Raw genomic sequence first — 18,955 nt, 5'->3', positions numbered from 1 at the left:
ACTGATGTGCTAGAATTTAAATAGATACATGGTCCAATAAACAAAGAAATGAATCATTAAATGACTGAAACAACAGAAATAACACAGAAATAATAAAAAAACATTGTGTGTTCTAACTCGCCATTACTGCTCTAGTTACGCTATTCTGATGTCATGGTGTATAGGGCGTCAAACTCTTGTGCAAAGTCAGACTGATCGTCGGTTCGAACCCAGCTCTGCGCAGATTTGAGTTCAATGGCTGCACATCACAATGAATTATTTATAGCCTTTATGGCTTCATTTCTGCATGTGTGTCTGTATTTATTAATGTCATTTCCTGTTTGCTGAGAGTTCACTGAGAGTTTACTGAGAGCGCGTGGTTTGAGCGGGAGCTCTTTCAAATCTAATTATTCTTGTTACATCTTGAAGAATTGTGTCTTAAATCGTTATTAAGCGAGAGTGAAACCTATCCTTAAGTATAGCATAAACAAAAATCGTTGTTAAACGTACTGATACATTATTTGTATCGGATCATTCTGTGTTAGCCCTTAGGCCCTTAGCATTATCCGCCTGCATACTGCTTAACTCGCTGTTCTCATTACTACATCACTAATGGCTAATGCTAATGCTTCAGACGTGTTTGTACCTTTGAGTGCAGATGAGGAAACGTTTGCGCTTCAGTCGGAATTGGAGGCTGTGGAGAAGCAGATCCAGGATTTACTTGAGAAGCAAACACGGCTGCGAGAACGTATAACGGCGCTGGAAACATCCCGTGCTGAAGCTCGCAAATCCGCGGTAAGTTTTCATCGCGATTATAATACTTCTTCCACTTCTACTCCGCGTGTTTCTCTGCACAGAGCCCGGGCTACGAGAACACGACCAGCCCAAATGAACTTCACTCCTGCACCAGCACACCAACGGCGAAAGGCGCTAGCCAGGACCGGTGAGATGACTCAGCTGCCGCCACCGGTCTTCGAGATCCAGACCAGGAACCGCTTTGCCGCCCTCTGCGAGACCGAATGCAACGCTGTGATCATCGGAGACTCGATCGTCCGGAACATACGCGCTACATCTACTAAAGGTAAGGTGCGCACTCACTGTTTTCCCGGCGCTCGTGTTCTTGATGTGTCTGCGCAGGTACCTGCGATCCTGAAGGACAACACTAACGTCGAAGCTGTCGTGCTGCACGCGGGAGTGAACGACGTCAGGATGCGGCAGTCGGAGATCCTGAAGAGGGACTTCAGGAGTCTGATCGAGACGGTACGCAACGCATCGCCCACAGCGAGGATTATCGTATCAGGACCGCTGCCTACCTACCGACGAGGGAATGATAAGTTCAGTAGACTTTTTTCGCTTAATCAATGGTTGATGTCATGGTGTATTGAACAGAAGCTGCTCTTTGTAAATAATTTTGATCTGTTCTGGGAGCGACCTAGGCTCTTCCGCCCCGACGGCCTGCATCCCAGTAGCATCGGAGCGGCTCTCCTGTCCGACAACATCTCGAAGGCGCTACGCACCGGTTGACTATGTCTCCCACAGGTAAGTCTCCCTCAGGTAAGTCAAAACTTTAACCATAGTATGTGCGCCTCAACTGCTATAAATATTACTGTTTCCAAATATATAGAGACTATATGTCCCCCCCGAATAATACTACAAAGTAAACATTTTGGCAAAAGTCAGAGAAAAAATCTGATCGTGATTAAACCTGAAGACAATGTAATAAACAACCAAAACCAATTTATAAAGTTCGGCCTACTTAATATTAGATCACTAAATTCAAAGGCAGTTATTGTAAATGAAATGATCACGGACAACAGTTTTGATATACTCTGTCTTACCGAGACCTGGCTTAAACCAAATGATTATTTCGGCCTAAATGAGTGTACCCCACCAAGTTATTGTTATATGCATGAGCCACGTCCGGTTGGTCTGGGTGGCGGCGTCGCTACAATATTTAGAAACTTTCTTACTGTATCTCAGAGAACAGAGCATAAATTTAAATCATTTGAAGTGCTTGCGTTGAACATAATTATTCCTAACAAAAGTAAAAAACCACTGCTTTCTTTTACATTGGCTACGGTGTATAGACCCCCTGGTCCCTATACTGATTTTCTGAAAGAGTTTGCGGACTTCCTATCGGACCTATTGGTTAACGTTGATAAAATACTAATTGTCGGAGATTTTAATATCCACGTAGATAGCGCTAACGATGCATTAGCACTGGCGTTTACAGAACTATTACAATCTTTTGGGGTAATACAACACATTAAAGGACCAACTCATCGATTTAATCATACACTAGACCTGATTATATCTCACGGAGCCGATCTAACCAATATAGATATTATGCCTCAAAGCGACGATGTCACCGATCACTATCTTATAACGGGTACTTTGCACACGTCTGGAATCAGCCCTTTAACACGTTATCGACAGGGTAGAACAATCACCTCCGCTACTAAAGATAGCGTCGCAAAGAGTTTGCCAGATCTTACTCCTTTAATAACCATACCAATAAATAACGAATCGCTCGATGTTATGACCAGGAAATTGGGCACTATTTTCTCTAATACATTAGAAGCTGTTGCACCTACGAAGTCAAAAAAGATTAATGAGAAAAATATTGCACCTTGGTACAATAGCACCACTCGCGCCCTTAAAAGAGAAACACGCAAACTAGAGCGCAAATGGATAAAATCGCAATTAGAAGTCTTTAAAATGGCGTGGAAAGAGAGTGCAAATTGTTATAAAAAGGCACTAAAAGCAGCAAAGGCTGAGCATCTTCGTAACCTCATAGAAACCAACAAAAACAATCCAAGGTTTCTATTTAGCACAGTCGCTAAATTAACAAATAAACAGACACCACCTGACCTGGCTATTCCGCCGCACCTCGGTAGCAATGAATTCATGAATTTTTTTACAGAGAAAATCGAAAACATTCGTGACAAAATTGTAAAAACTCAACGTCCAAATCTGTCCTATGAATTAGCACCAACCATCGCTCCAAAAGAAAGGCTACAGGGTTTTTCACCTATAAAACAGGAAGATTTAATTCAACTTATCGCAACTTCTAAACCTACAACTTGCTTACTAGACCCCATACCAACTAAATTATTAAAAGAGCTACTACCTGTTGCAATTGAGCCCATTTATAACATTATTAACTCGTCAATTAATCTAGGCCATGTCCCAGGACCCTTTAAGATGGCCGTCATTAAGCCTCTAATCAAGAAACCAAACTTAGATCCAAATGAACTAGGAAACTATAGACCGATTTCAAATCTCCCATACCTGTCTAAAATACTAGAAAAAGTAGTGTGTACTCAGTTGTGCTCTTTCTTACAAAATAACAACATGCACGAAAAATTTCAGTCAGGCTTTAGATCGTTTCATAGCACTGAAACTGCGCTCGTTAAAATTACAAACGACCTGCTTATGGCATCAGATAAAGGTAACATCTCACTCCTGGTCCTGCTTGACCTTAGTGCTGCGTTCAATACCGTAGACCATAACATACTTCTAGATCGCTTACACAACTATACCAATATTGAGGGACAGGCACTAGAATGGTTTAGATCTTACTTATCAGACATCAATTTGTCCATTTAAATGGGGAATCATCCAATTTAACGCAAGTAAATTATGGATTACCTCAGGGATCGGTTCTGGGACCCGTGCTGTTCTCCATATACATGCTTCCCCTTGGAAACATTATTAAAAAACATGGAATTAGCTTCCATTGCTATGCAGATGATACTCAGCTATATATCTCATCAAGACCAGATGATTCCTCCCAGCGATCCAAATTGGCAGAGTGCATTGAAGATATAAAACATTGGATGACCTGTAATTTCCTTCTTTTAAATTCTAATAAAACAGAAATATTACTTATCGGACCAAAGACAAGCAAAACAAATATTTCTGATTATAAACTGCAAGTTGAAGGATGTACTGTTACTCCAACAAATACAGTAAAAGATCTAGGCGTTATATTAGACAGCAACCTGTCATTTCAAAATCACATCTCAAATGTCACAAAAACAGCCTTTTTCCACCTAAGAAATGTTGCCAAGTTACGAAATATTCTGTGTATTGCTGACGCGGAGAAGCTTATTCATGCATTTATGACCTCAAGACTTGACTACTGTAATGCGCTACTTAGTGGTTGTCCTGCATCATCAATAAACAAACTACAGTTAGTTCAGAATGCAGCTGCCCGAGTTCTAACCAGGTCCAGAAAATACGATCACATAACCCCAATTTTATCAACCCTTCACTGGCTACCCATTAAGTATCGTATTGACTTTAAAGTTCTTTTAATCACTTATAAAGCCTTAAAGGGTTTAGCCCCTACCTACATAACAGAGCTTCTATCACACTACAACCCATCACGCTCTCTAAGATCTCAGAACGCAGGACTTTTGATAACACCTAGAATAACTAAATCCACCAAAGGGGGTCGAGCTTTCTCATACGTAGCACCTAAACTCTGGAATAGCCTTCCTGATATTATTCGAGGATCAGACACACTCGCCAAATTTAAATCTAGATTAAAGACACATCTTTTCAGCCAAGCATTCACTTAATGCAAAATATGCTAAATAGACCACCAGGAGATGCTGACATTAGATATTATTTACTAGAATAATTTGATTTATTATATAAAACACCATGTAGTGTGTTTTTCCCTTTCTTGGGTTTTTCGTTTTTTTTCCCCTGTAAAGCTGCTTTGGAACAATGCAAATTGTGAAAGGCGCTATATAAATAAAATTGAATTGAATTGAATTGAATTATTCATGCACTTTATTTATACACTTTATTAAGTAATTTCTCATCGTCCATAGATATGATTATACACGTACGACGGCTGAATGTTATTGATGTAAGGATGGGTGAGATATATTTTGATATATCTAATACACTGGAAAGAAAAACGGTACAGTTTTAATAAAAATGCACAGGGAAATGACAAAATTCCACTCGGGTCCTAAATTTCTCTCCTGAAATCGGAGTACACCCCTATGAATTAATGCAACCTCTTCATGTACTGAATCCTCCTTAAAAGCACATATGATATATTACTCACTGAGATGGTCTCTGTGTGATCATAACATGTGCCATGAAGGACTGTATTAATGAATGAGTTTACCAAAGAAAACCTGCTCCCGAGCAGGTTAGGTTCACAGATTAAATGACTATGGTTACTGACTCCGAGAACAAGTTACCTCTCTTTTAGAAACGGGCTTGAGCTACCCCGCTTTCTCGGGTTTGACATACTCGCATTCTGAAACGGAAAACCCAGAGTTTCCCTCATTTCAGGGTTAATATACTCAGAGTTTTCACTAAACCTTCTTTCTGAAACGGGCCCCAGGGCCAACATCTTCCTCTTCACATCAAACACTTTGGTCAATTACAATCTATATGCCCCAGATAATATAATAAGATAATATAATATCATTAGAATCATCTAAATGTAATTTGAGACACTTTGGGATGGTTTGGGATGTTTTGAACTTACAGTGCAAGGGTTGGGCAAAGTTGTTTGTGTTGTTTGTCTTCACACACACATCGGCAGCATCTTGTGCATTCTACATCCACCATCCTTGATCTCCACATCCTGTTGATATATTCAAAGTTTATTTTAGTAAATATAAAAAGATAAAAGCAAAAATTAAAGGTCCAGTGTATGAAATTTTGCGTCATCTAGTGGTTAGGCTTAATCGCAGAAACATGTTTACATGACTTGAAGCACCTCTTTGCTCCCGTTAACATGAATGTTTTACTAGTCAGATCTTTTTTAATAATAATCGATGATCTCAGATTCAGTGGTGATGTGTTAATTGCTATGGTTTTAATTTTTTTGTTTCAAATAACAAAACACTGTTATGTGGATGTATTTTATTGTTATTCTGCATAATGTTGAAGATAAAAATATGATGGAAAATGCCTTTACAACGGTGGTGTATGCTGTAATTTTATTCGCGTTGTTTTCCGTGTGAATATAAGGGTCAGAGACTGCTGACAGCGAGTTGAAACTTCAAACTGTCAACCCATAAATTTGCGCTTATGATGCACGACAGAAGCACATGCGTGACTTGGTCAGAGCAGCATAAATGCGATTACGTTTACATTGCCTTGCATATTTACGTGCCTTCCTTGAAACTTAGATTATACTTGCTGCGATTATGAGCTTAATCGCATTATTGAGATTGAATTATTGCGTTTACCTGAGTTAAAGGGTAATCGCAATATTGACAAAATTCTATTATAATCGCATTATGAGGTTGCATGTAAACGTAGTCAATGGCTCACCGAAGCTCTAAGGCAGGTTGAGAGAGGAGAAAGATCTCGTCATGTTTTCGCTGCTTCTTTGCCGAAGGAGAATAACTTATTTATGAAACGCGCTCTGTAGAGGAGTTTGTCTGTTTAGGGCTACTGTAGAAACAACATGGGGAATTCCATGTATGGGGACCCTCGGTGTATGCAGCTAGAAATTCTAGGGTAATAAAACCATAACACTTAATTATGAAAGGTCTTTATACACCTCTGAAAATTTGGTTATGTATATTATATTGCATTTCTGTCAATAGATCCTCCAAAAAAATACACACTGGATTTTCAAATGCAATTATGAAAATGTGACATTGACAATAATCTGATGCATGTGTAACACTGTGTGTTTAAATTTAGAAAGTAATTTGGAATTCAAAAGACATTTTCAATTAATTTCCGAAAGATGATTCACAACCCTGGATATCTCCAGGCTGGTTAGCCAGATGATGTGGCCTCCGCAGAAACGCCATTGTGGAGGATGTTGACAGATACTGTCAAGCAACAGAAAATGGTAAGTGCAGGTGCAAGGCTTGTACAAAATTGTAACAATTTGGGCAAAGTTCTCGGGGCTAATTTGACAGTAAGTGAGTTAAAATGCCAGGAAATACTCTGCAAAGATTTCGTGACGCAAACTTCTGCCCACAGTTAGAAATACCTCAAAATCTGTGAGAATTCTCAAACCATTACAGGAATAAGGCAAGCAAGAGCGAGCACTTAATAAATAGGTCAATTTATTTTTCACGAAACTCAAGCCTGCTCTCGTTGTGACTTAATAATTGGCAGTCAAAATGAGCATTTCTCTCCGTGACATTTTTTCGCCCAATTAGAAACTACCAATGACCCACTCTGTGAGGTTTTCTTTTGCCATGTAAACCCTGCAGGAATCGGAAAAGGTAATGAAGCTTACAGGATCTTCAAAAAGTGTGAAACTAATCATCACACCTTTTCATTGCATGAGATCAGTAGGTGAGATAACACCCACCTGAGGAAATAGGTTTATTACTGTTGCAGCAACTTTGACGATGACTGTAGAGAGGCTAAATTGGAAAGGGTCCCCAGGGCTATCACACTGCCTTTAACCATTTCTCTTATTACACGTATTCAATGTAATATTTTCATTACGGAGTCATTTGTGAATTAAGACTGAATTTGTTTCATCGGAGACAATGGGTGATGTGGTTGTCATGTGATCTCCCGGTTATGATGAGCACTGTATTACACCACATTCATAAAAAGGCGATTCCCTCATTTGATGGTCTGAATCGTTGTAATTTGCAGAATTTATTTTAATTTGAATGTTTTTATAATTGTAAATATATTATATCAGTTAAGGGTGTATGTGAACGTGACTTTATGAATTTTTAGTTTTTAAACTTTAAAGTTTTATGTTCAACTGCATATTAAAAAATACTGTCTGAAACACCTCTTGTTGGTTTGATGATGTTATGGTCTGGAAAGTGAATGAGCAACTGAAATTCAGATCTCCGTTAACATATCACCAACACAATCTCACATCCAAATTCAAACCAAAAAAATTAAAAATAACAAAAAGGAAGAACAAAGTTATTACAACAAAGAAATAAACTCTGCCACAACAGATACATAAAGCAGTAAGGAAACCAAACATATGTTTTTCAATCATGTCACATACAATCAGTAATGAATCAAATCCATGAGCAGCCTAACATGAAACCATAAGGATTTGACTATGACATCAAGAAACTTACCAGCAATGACTGGACACAAACAAAGCTTGATAAAAGACGCTGGAAACCTGAGGGCTACACACAAGACAATCAAGAGGAACAAGGGACACATGGGCACAATTAAGGCAGGCTAACATTAAAAGACTACAACAACTAATGACAAGGACTACAAAATTCAACTTCAAAATAAAAGACAAGGCAGTATTACAAAACTAGACAGAAACATGATGAAGATATGAGAATCACTTAAAATTAATTTTAAGAACTATAACCGTTGCTGCCATTTTGATGGCTGTACTGTAAAAAAAACACACAACTGAAACCTCACAATTGTCTTGACTTGTCCCTAGATATATTTAAATGTTAGTGTACCAGAGCACAATTCTTAATTTAAAACACAAAGTATGCATTTTTGTATCAAAACAATTTATAGGCTCCTTTTTTGTATGTGACCAGAGTGTGGATTTATTTTAAGCCGCATGTTTTACTTGCCCTGAGGAACTAAATCTAGGGAAGGTAATGTTGTCTTTTTTCTATTAACATTTTTAACAATTTACTGGCTTCGTTATATCACGAGAGCAATTATTCATTTCTTCTCTGGAGTTTTCGGTATAAAAATGTCCATCTAATGATTGCATTCGTTCTGAATGCCACGATGGGATGTTCTACCTGTCAACCATTCGCACAAAAACAACAAGCACGTAATGCTACAGCATTGTACTGTACTGTAATGCTGCTAATGCTAGCTTCTACAAATCTTCTTGGCTCTAAAGCAATGAATATTAATTGAATAAATAAAAAATTAAAGAATGCATTCATTGCATGAGTTATCTAACTTTTATATTGCTGTTAATGCTCGTGTTTGGAGCAGGACAGGCACTAGACCAATCACATTTTTCGAATAGAAAATAGCTGCTTTTCTTACCCACTTTTCACTTCAGGCGTGAAGCACCAGTGAAACTTCATCAATTAAACACAATTCATTTTATCAGCAAACATGTGGGGCTGTGTGAAACACGGCTCTTCTCGATATCACCAGACAGAATTTCCCCTCGCAGTGCCACAGAGCCCCACAGACCGTCAGTCGGACGTGGCCCAAACTTTCACAGGTGTTCAAAAAATGATGAGAAATGAGAACATTGCCTTGTTTTCATGACATTTCAAGCAAACAGCAGGCTTCTCCCTTTCCGGTTTACTACAAGACAAATCTCTAGGTTCAGTTGATTCTCATATAGCATCTCCAAGGAGGCATGAATAATGCATCAAAGCACTCCAAATGACTTTGTCAGTAACTGAATTCTGGTTTTAGCATGTGCGATCTTTACGGCATCGGATCTGATCAACATTTGCGAGCGTTTTTCATTAGTAAGCAAGCTTGAGACTCAAGCTCAAGAACGCAGAGAGCTTTTCTCTTTTCTCTTAAAGAAACCGGATGTACTCTTATAATTGACGACGGATTAATATTCCTCTTGACTGTGATTCAGTGCCTGTGGAAATGTTTTTTCATAATTAATCTGGACGCGGGTGTGAGAGCTCTATAGCGCTTTCTCGGTCTAATTTCATTTGAGGTTAGATTGATAACTCTAATCAGAGAGAGGGAAACGGCTAATTACACGAGGCATGTCAAACATATCAGGAAGGCAATAGATCATGCAAACGTGTGGCTCATTACCGAATGAAAAAGAAATCTCAATTATTATTTGACAGACAACTTCAAATCCATACAGTATGCTTTTGGGGGGGAAACCCGTGTTTTCATTTTTCATTTCAAAATGTTCATTAGGCTGAATTTGCATATACTTGAACATAGATCTAAATAAAACATGTATTCGTGACTTGGTGATTGATGAATCAGAATATCGTGAAATTCAACCTTCGTAGTAGCTCATTCATTTTATTGACTCACCCAAGATTATCAGTGAACAATGTTCTTTACTTTAGCCATTTTCTTAAGCACAAATCTTAAACGTTCAGCATATGATGCTATTCCAGAGAATTTTGCTTCTATTTTTATAACAGTTCATAAAGAAATGATTGATTCGGTCTAGTGTGGAGGAACTTGATTGGTCCCAGACCCGAACCCAGCTGAACACCTTTGAGCCAAACACTCATCACATAAACCCATCACTGACTTATACAGTTTAAAAACCAAAAATGGTATTGTATGGTATAGCATCATTATTTGTCTTGGAATTAATAGATAAACGAGAAGGGGCATCCCAATACTTTTGTCCATAGCACTGTATGTATGCATCAGGGTGTAGATCATTTTGGCATTCAATGCCAAACACAGCAAAGTGCCTGAAAATGATTTTCACACATCTCTTGCCCTTTATCTCGTTAATTGTAACAAAACCGTGCCACTCTTGTTTAGCAGTTATACGCTTCAGTAACAAGCAGGGGAAAACTGACAAATTCAGGCGCCATGCCTCTGACATCTGCTACCTTTGTTAGCTGCTTGGGTTTGTGCACATGTTTTATTGATCAGTTGTACACCGAGCAAGATCTGGAACAAGTCAAATTGGCTTTCCTGCTTTGAACCTTTGTTCACACTTTCTGTACCCTGTCATGCACTGGGTGTCATGAGCACTGTATATCTGTAGAGCCCTGACAGGTGTTTAAAAGAGTAAACATGTCTGTTTTAAATCTACAGTATGCCCTCTGCTAAACTATGGTTGCAAAGAAGAGTTTTGTTTTATCTTACAAGTTATCAAAAATGGCATGCATTGAGCATTTTCTTGAAACTAAATTGATAGTTGCTCATTTTAAAGCTGTTGAGTGCCTTGGACAATAATAAAGATAAGGGAAAGCGATTCTAACCACTGACATTATTCTTATTAGTACTTTATACAATTAAATACAAATGGCATTTCAATTTGTCCTAGAGCACTTAATCTCACTTTATATCAGGCAGCCTTAATAAAATGTCATTATTACGTGCATAAATATTGGAAAGTGACCCCAAAATACAAATTCTGTCATAATTTATATACACTGATGTAACCTGTATACCACTCTTTCTTCTTTGAAATGTCTCAGTGGTTTTGTGTTCATACATTGGAAGTCAATGGGGCCAGTGTTGTTTGGTTACCAACATTCTTCAAAATATCTTATTTTGTGTTCTGAAGGATAAAGAAAGTAACAAATATTTGCATAGTACTCAGAAACAAACGTATACTATAATGCAATGTAAGTCGCTTGACTCGCTTTGGATAAAAGCGTCTGCCAAATGTAAATGCATAGTAAGGACAACTAATACAAAATGTGATCCGACAATTTGTAGAAAAAAAGACTGGAGATCTCATGTCAATATGCACACAGGGACAACTGTGCCCCAAATCAAAACAAAATAAAATATGCTATTAGGATTTATTTACACATTTTTTATCTAAACATCAACTTAACACACACCATACACAAATCCCCAATCATAAACTAAAGGCAGTGCAACATATCCTATATGTGAACATACTGATGCAATATGTGAACATACCTGTGAAAACCCACCCACAGTCATTTTTTATGGTTTACTGTTTTTGATGAAATTTTGATGAACTTTGAGACTTCAGCTTTTATTTCATAGAGGGACACATATTTGAGTGATAACTTAGCTTTTTATTTCCGCAAGTTTTTAATTTGAAGATGAAAACTGAGTCAGAGCCTGGAGCTTAATTGTTTGCAATGTGGTATTGATTTTATAAAAAAATATTTTTCTTTCATTGGATTTTAGGGTAAAATAGCACCTGGATATTTTAGTTTTTATTTCTTACAAATTTCACAACATTTATCTACATACAGTTTTCAAATTACACCCCCTGGCTTTTTTCAATTAGGTTACAATGATGCCTAAAGAGCCTTAGTCTCAGCCTCAGACGTCACGCCCACCGACCGTTGGTTAAATGTCTGATGCATAAGGCACACCTTTCTGAAAACAGTTCAGTCGTTATCTGATTGGTTGAATTTCACAGGATTTCCGGCACCCGTGCATTTAACGGTCCGCCTGGAAACAACACGAAGCCGTCTGACCTAAAAAGAAATCTGTCGTGTTTAAAAAGGTTGAAATTCATCACGATCGACTAAACGCTTCATTCTTAAAAGTATGCAAGGTTTGAGGCATAAGCTTATAATCATTGTTGTTGCTGATAACTTGTAACACCTTCGTGAATGTACACTGGACATTTCCACGCCTCTAAACATGACACAGCACAAAACGAAAAGTGATTGGTGGCTTTACCTGCCAGTCATATGGTCTCTTGGGCAGGCCTTGGCCATAGAAAGCGGCGAAGTTCCCAGACTTTCATACTGAAGGTCTGGCTCCACGAGACTATAACAGCCCCTCAAGGATTTCTTTTCAGGTTCCCAAATCCATAGTAATAACTTATGTCTTTTTTCTAAATATTACCGAAACAATATAATTTGCTCTTCAATAAACGGTACAGTCTGTTCTCATTCCAAGGATAAACAACGGGATTCTTTATCTCCCTGAAAACTACCATATTTATGTCTCCATAAAGCATTTTTTGTGTTATCTTCACGGTTTAAGAAGCTGTCCATGGAAACTCTGTGGAAGTGCCATGCTGGGATATCTCAACCATTAGCGTAACTAGAGATTATTTATGATAAGACGAAGAATCAATTTATCTCCACATGAGATCACAAGAGTGCAAGAACTAAAAAATTACCAGTGATAAAATTAACACTTCGCTCAGGAATTTTGCGTAATGAATTGGCTTACGTCACCAAGTTTTAATAAAGAATGTGCCACGCTTTCCTCTCCCTTCCACACTTTTCCTTCCTCTAACAAAGATTCTGCCATCTTCAAAGACAAACACTAAGTAAAATTAAAAGCTACGCAGACAACACTGGCATCAAGTCTCACGTCTGCTGTAGTCCTTCTCCTACAACAAAAACTCTACTGGCCCATATGCAAATGACTCTGATTATGTAAATGTTTCTAAATATGACAGCCATTCAGCCAGGAGACAATTTAAGTATCATCGCTCTGTGGAATCGAGCTCAATGCGACCAGAGCCAAAACACAACAGGAGAACCTTTTTACTGCGCGTGGGCCTTCCCGTAATTTAATGCATCATTCTCTATACGAGACTGGATCTGTTATTTCACATCAATTTTTAACAAAGAGCCAAATGAGATGTGGGGAAGAAAACACAGACGGGGTCAGCCAATGGCAACTTTAAAATAAAACATGTCAATCTTGCTGTTGCACAGATGAATGCGTATAATCATAAACGCATCTTTGGTCGTTTTTTTCTTTTTTCTTTCGTCTTTAGTCTTTCATTTTCATGATTCTTTTAATGGGGTTTTTGTAGTCCAGTGTTGTTTTTTGTACAGGGAGAAAATCTATTTTTCATTAATCAAAGAATAAACAGCCTCACCATACAGCACCTAACAAAAAATGATGAATCATTAGCTGCTGGTGTTTCTGCAGTAACAAGAGGAAGGTTTGTGAGTAAGTTACAGGTAGCTGAAACTATTTGAAGGGCAAATTATCTGCAATGCTTTCGTTTTATTGTTTTAGCTATCGCGTTAATCTGTGATGCCTTGATCCATAGACTTTTGTGTGTTTGTTTATACAATTTGCAGTCGATTTTCAGTTGATTAAGAAACGGGAGGATAAAAATCTGTATGCCTTCCCCCCTATGGTTAGGGTTAGGTATGGGTGAGGGATTTTGAGATAGGGACCAATCAGATAGCAGCATTCCCAGTAAATGAACCAATCAGAAGTAGGCGAGTCAGGACGCTCCCACCGTATGTTTGTTATTTACGACTCGTTATTTTTTGTACATTGTATTCATAAAAATAGTTGAAATATATACAGTTAAAGTCTGATGGTCTCTGTAACTAAAATCCGTCACAAGCATGCGCACCAACAGCGATAACGTGGTCTGTACTCAAGACAATGGCAGGGATCCTCTTTCGGAAACAAACTAGTTGTGGGACCAAAATAAACAGGGGTGAATACATTTAGACAACACCGCCCACAGGATGCTAGTGTCTTACTCTTTCGGCTGAAAATGATGGGAGGTGGCAGAACGGACTACCGTGTATATCCATCTGGCGTCTGCACAGGCAGATCTGACGTGCGGTGGAGAAATCACGGAAAACCGTCATGTCAACAGCCTGAGAAAACAACAGTGGTTACGAGATATCATTGTTCAAGAGTTGTGCAGGAGTTACACAACATATTTTTAGATGGCATGATGCAATCTTGTATTCAAATGGTCTGAAATAAAACCTTTTATTAAAAGTTGTGAGAAACACATCCGTCTAAAGACTGTGCCTGTCAACGATCTGATATGGCTGATTCAGAGATTGTTTCATCTTTAAATGCATGTGTGTCATCAACCTTGTAAACTGTGGACTGGGAATCCTAAGAAATAATACTTTGCAGTATACTGTCATCTGTCATTTCAGAGCAAAATATCCCTCATATTCCAAATTAATATTTCAATCAAGGTCAATGTGAAAAGCAGCAATAACATGTCTGGATCACGCATTGTGTGCATTCTGTTCATTTCAAATAACGTATACTATGTATAGTCTCAGAAACTTTCTCTCTAAAAAGTCAATCTTTTTGGGGAGGGTGAGTGCTGAGAATGTGCCAGAAGTAAAGCAGTTAACTTTACAGCATTAATTAAGTGATGATTGTACTGTCACTTATGGAATAAATCTCAACTCTTTATACCATACAGATTTCTCCATGTTGTCTATGTAGATTTCCGTTTAGAAATGTTCAGTACTACTGTTTGTTTGTCATCCCTGACTATAAATTTGCATTTGTTATAGATTTTTGAAACATTATATATAACGATAAACTGTGTATACATTTCTATAATTATATAATAATAATAATGTATATCGAAGAGTTCATGTGGTATAACAGTTTATCAGTGTCTATGTGATCACAATAAATTGTGATACTAAAAATCTCTATTGTAAAACTACAGTGATTTTATAACCCAACATCTTTTTAATCCTATTTGTTGAGCTGCCAACCGCATCCGCATGGTTAGAGTCCCTGTAGATTATTTCTGATTACAAAATAAATAAATATATTATTTGCCGAGCAAGAAAAAAGAATGTCTAGCCAGTATGATTTTGGTTGTCAGAAACCATTACTGGGCTAAACCTAAATGTGACAAAGTGACACGACTCATCCAACAAATTGTTTATTTAATCAAATGAATGTGAAATTAAACTAACAACTATTATACAATGAAAATGTTCATATGCATTTATATGAATACAAATTGATTAATATATAAATGATTAGCTACAAGCCAGGCGCGTGTGTCCGATGAAACCCTCTATAACAGGTAGGCCTATGTACAACTTACAAAAAATATATGGGTAGTTGACAAATATACTGTACATGTGTAGGCCAATGGTGTCACAGCAAACTTCACTGTTCACTTATAACTTTTATAAGTATGAGATTTTTTTTCTTAGTTTTTTCTTTTGTTGTCACACCATAGGACAGATTTACGATGTATCAACTACCAATATGGGTCATGTTAGGAAATAAATCTGTGACTAGATTCCATTTTATATTTGTGAATGCACCTTCCTAATACATTAGTTAACATTACAAATAAAACATGTTAGGAGTGTATTTCTCATTTTCTCTGTATCTCAATGTGCACCTGTTTTTACTCCAAACTACTGAAAATTAGGGTCAACATAAAATACTTTGTATAACATTTGAATCGTAAAAATAACAACACATTTTCACCGTTTTTGATTAAACATACAGTGAAAAAATCATTTTACAGCATATCCTTTTTTAACGCAAATTCATGGGTGAACTATTTCTCCACAGATCTATTCACAAGCTGTACTCTCTTAAAAATATTTTCATATTTCATTTATACCTCACCGGCATTTTAGCTCTAAGCTTATATTTGCAAAACAGTGCAGTATATACAAAAGCGATTTAAAATCATCAGAAGCAGACAGGCTATCATTCTCCAGCTCTGTTAAATCAGCCAAGCTACAGGACACGACGGGCCAAGGAGAAAGCACCATGCCGAGAGCCAATCTTCACCAACTTTAGCAGCTACCAATTCAAGTTCATGAACAATAAAGAAAAAAAAATATGTGACAAATAACTGTATTTAATTTCCAGCTCTATACCACATGCATACTTGACCCAGCACTTAAAAAGTATAAGGCCAAATAATAAAGAAATAATTGCAATGCACTTTTACAGCAACATTTCTTCAACAGCAGGAAGATTTCAGCTTGCATTCTCTTTTTGTGGTTCGACTATAAGATTCGCCAGAAGGTTTCTAAACATACTGCCAACACAAAATGACTGGCCTGCAATGTCTAGTGGCCTTAGGTTAATTGACACGATCATCACATTTTGGTCTCTCAGTAAATCAAAAGCTCTGAATGGACCTGAAGTCCTACTGTGATTTGAGCTGGTGTTTACTGTCAGGTTTTCTTAATTTGTCTCTTGATCAAAGGGACAGACGGCTTTAACCTGCAAGACAGGGCAGTGCCAAGGAGCAGGCTTAAATTGAACCGTGTCTGGACTTAAGACGGCATGCCCACGGATTTCCAATAATATCGCTTTTCTTCATTTCTGATGGAAAGGCTTCTTCATTTGTTTTGGTATTATAAGATAAACATTTAGCCCTGAAAACTATACTGTACAAAATGTGAACATTTAACCCCAGTATACAGCCATGGAATTCAACAGAAACAAATTACAGAAAGTCACCCAGAAATCAACGCGAATGAAAGAAATGTGAAAGAATGCAAAAACACACGAAAGTTGTGAAATTGATGTATTCATTTTTAACTGATCCTAAAACAGAAGTAAATACAAGTTTAACCATGAATATAAACAAGTTTTCTTTGCAGTATTCAAGGTCTGCAAACATTGCATTTGCTTTGCAAATTGCTTTTTCGTTTTGACCAGATGGTCCCATTTCAATTTTCGGCAAATAAATCCATGGCTGACACCATATATAAAGTATTGTAAGTCATAATATATTTTGTATTCAAACAAGTTTCAGTGCTCTCCAGCTCAATATATCCAAGTGACTTGTTCGTTTAAATTGATCAATTGGCTCAGTTAAAGTTCGATATCAATTCCGCCTGTTTAAAAGATTGTTGTTATACAAGAGATACATTTATGAAACCTCAAATGAGCCAATTTATTTTTATTTTGATATGTCTTTATAGAACACTGTAAAAAAGCTACATTGATTAAAAAGGGGAACATACCTACTATATTGATAATATTATTCTTATTTTCTGATTATACAGTATACGTTTCCTGAAGGCCATTTTTGTATGCAGCTGTGCGGTTATGAAGGCTTTTTTCATTAAAACAAGTGTCAGGGTCATCCAAGGTTGATATAGGTCCTTTTCACAATGACTGCGTTTACATGGATAGCATCAATCAAATTATTTGCCTTATTCTGAGTAAGCTAATATTACGATTAAGGTGTTTACATGAGTTGTCTTAAGAATATACCTTTCATGTTCCCGTTTTACGTTACACTATATAGTTAAATTAACGGCATTATTCATTACGTCCCTAAGCCAGGCTTATCGATGTCCCTCCATAATTTCATGTATCAACAAACAGTTTGTCTCCGCCATGGTACCACATAAAGTTTTTGGTGTTTCATTTGTAATTTTACTCCAGCTTCAAACACAGTTAACTACTATACATGCCATACGTGCTAACAGACGACCGCGGACACAAACTCTCAGCAACAGGCATCCTCTTCACTTTTTTGGTAATGGATCAAGAGTACGAAGTAAGGACTGGTGGGAGGGAGTGGTTTTAATGGAATTTAAGACGCGGAAACGACACAACCACTGCCGTGCGTATGTGTAACCTGTCGAAAAGTGCCGCGAAAGTTCCTACACGCCGGTAATAGTGCGATTAAGGTGTGTACATGTTTATACCGCACTTCGATAATGCGAATAAAATAGGAGTACTCCACACGTTTTAATTCAATTTGTGTTTACTACGATTAGGTTGATTACGATTGAGTTTAGACGGATCAAGCTAATCAAAAAGCTCTGTTTACATGGTCCATTCTTAAGGGTGTTAAAATCGAATTATTGTTGTCCATGTTAACGCGGTCAATGACGTCATTCAACTTCCGCCTTTTCGCAAAGCAGTGTATCATAATTTCCGCTTTGCAACAAACAAAAAGAAGAACTTCCGGTTTGCCGTTGCGCTACATTTTAAAAACAGTGACTGAAAATACGAGTGGTCAAGACAGGTAAGATTATTATTGTGTTAAGTATCAGGCATGTTAAAATTTCGTAGAGTTATTGACTGACAGAACCCTTATTCGAGTACTTATCCTAACACCTTCGCTAACGCAAAAATAAAACAAATCAATAACGTTCATAATCAAACAGGTACCGTCAACAAAGAATTTTTATCCTTTATCTAGCTTTGATCTTGTCTCCAAGAAGTTGTACATCATCTAGCCATATTTATGGCAGCTGTGCAAGGTACTTGGTAAACTCCATTCTGAGGTGCTAATGGAAGCAACGATTCATGGCTTCGTGGCAGAATGGAAGATGCGTGACGTCATGTCAAAGGGTCTATTATGAGCTTGGTGGGAAAACAAACCACTGGAAGTTTGTGGCCTCAAAAGACAATAGAACCCTTTAGAACCCTTAATAATTGTACATTTTGTCCACAGTGTATGCAGCGCGACACAACATGAAACGGTAAACCCATTTATAACAAGCCTTTTCTTGTGTCATGTCTCTTCGAGTAGACACGGTGTTGAGGAGGGCAACCTAGATATTTACAAGCAGAACATGGTACAGAATTTAACAAATATTGTGGTTGGTCACTTTTACATCTCAGCCAAAATTCACGTCAAAATGGTCGCCACCAATCCACTAGCCAACGTGCAGAGTCGGCATTTTAT

General features: G+C 37.6%; 1 protein-coding gene across 1 annotated transcript in view; it reads right to left on the bottom strand.

Annotated features, from left to right (window-relative positions):
- lrrtm4l1 (leucine rich repeat transmembrane neuronal 4 like 1) overlaps positions 1-8,110 on the bottom strand; it is an 80,541-nt gene extending 72,431 nt beyond the window's left edge. Inside the window, exons 1-2 of the mRNA XM_079449457.1 lie at positions 8,040-8,110; positions 5,498-5,596 (exon numbers count right to left, since the gene is read on the bottom strand). The gene's annotated coding sequence lies outside the window, so the exon portion shown is untranslated. The remainder of the gene's footprint in view (positions 1-5,497; positions 5,597-8,039) is intronic.
- Between the last annotated feature and the right edge of the window lie 10,845 nt (positions 8,111-18,955).

Source organism: Barbatula barbatula (genome assembly GCF_947034865.1).
Source record: "Barbatula barbatula genome assembly, chromosome: 24".
Lineage (NCBI taxonomy): Eukaryota > Metazoa > Chordata > Actinopteri > Cypriniformes > Nemacheilidae > Barbatula > Barbatula barbatula.
Note: the sequence above shows the minus strand (reverse complement) of the source record. Positions and strands in the feature narration are given on the sequence as shown.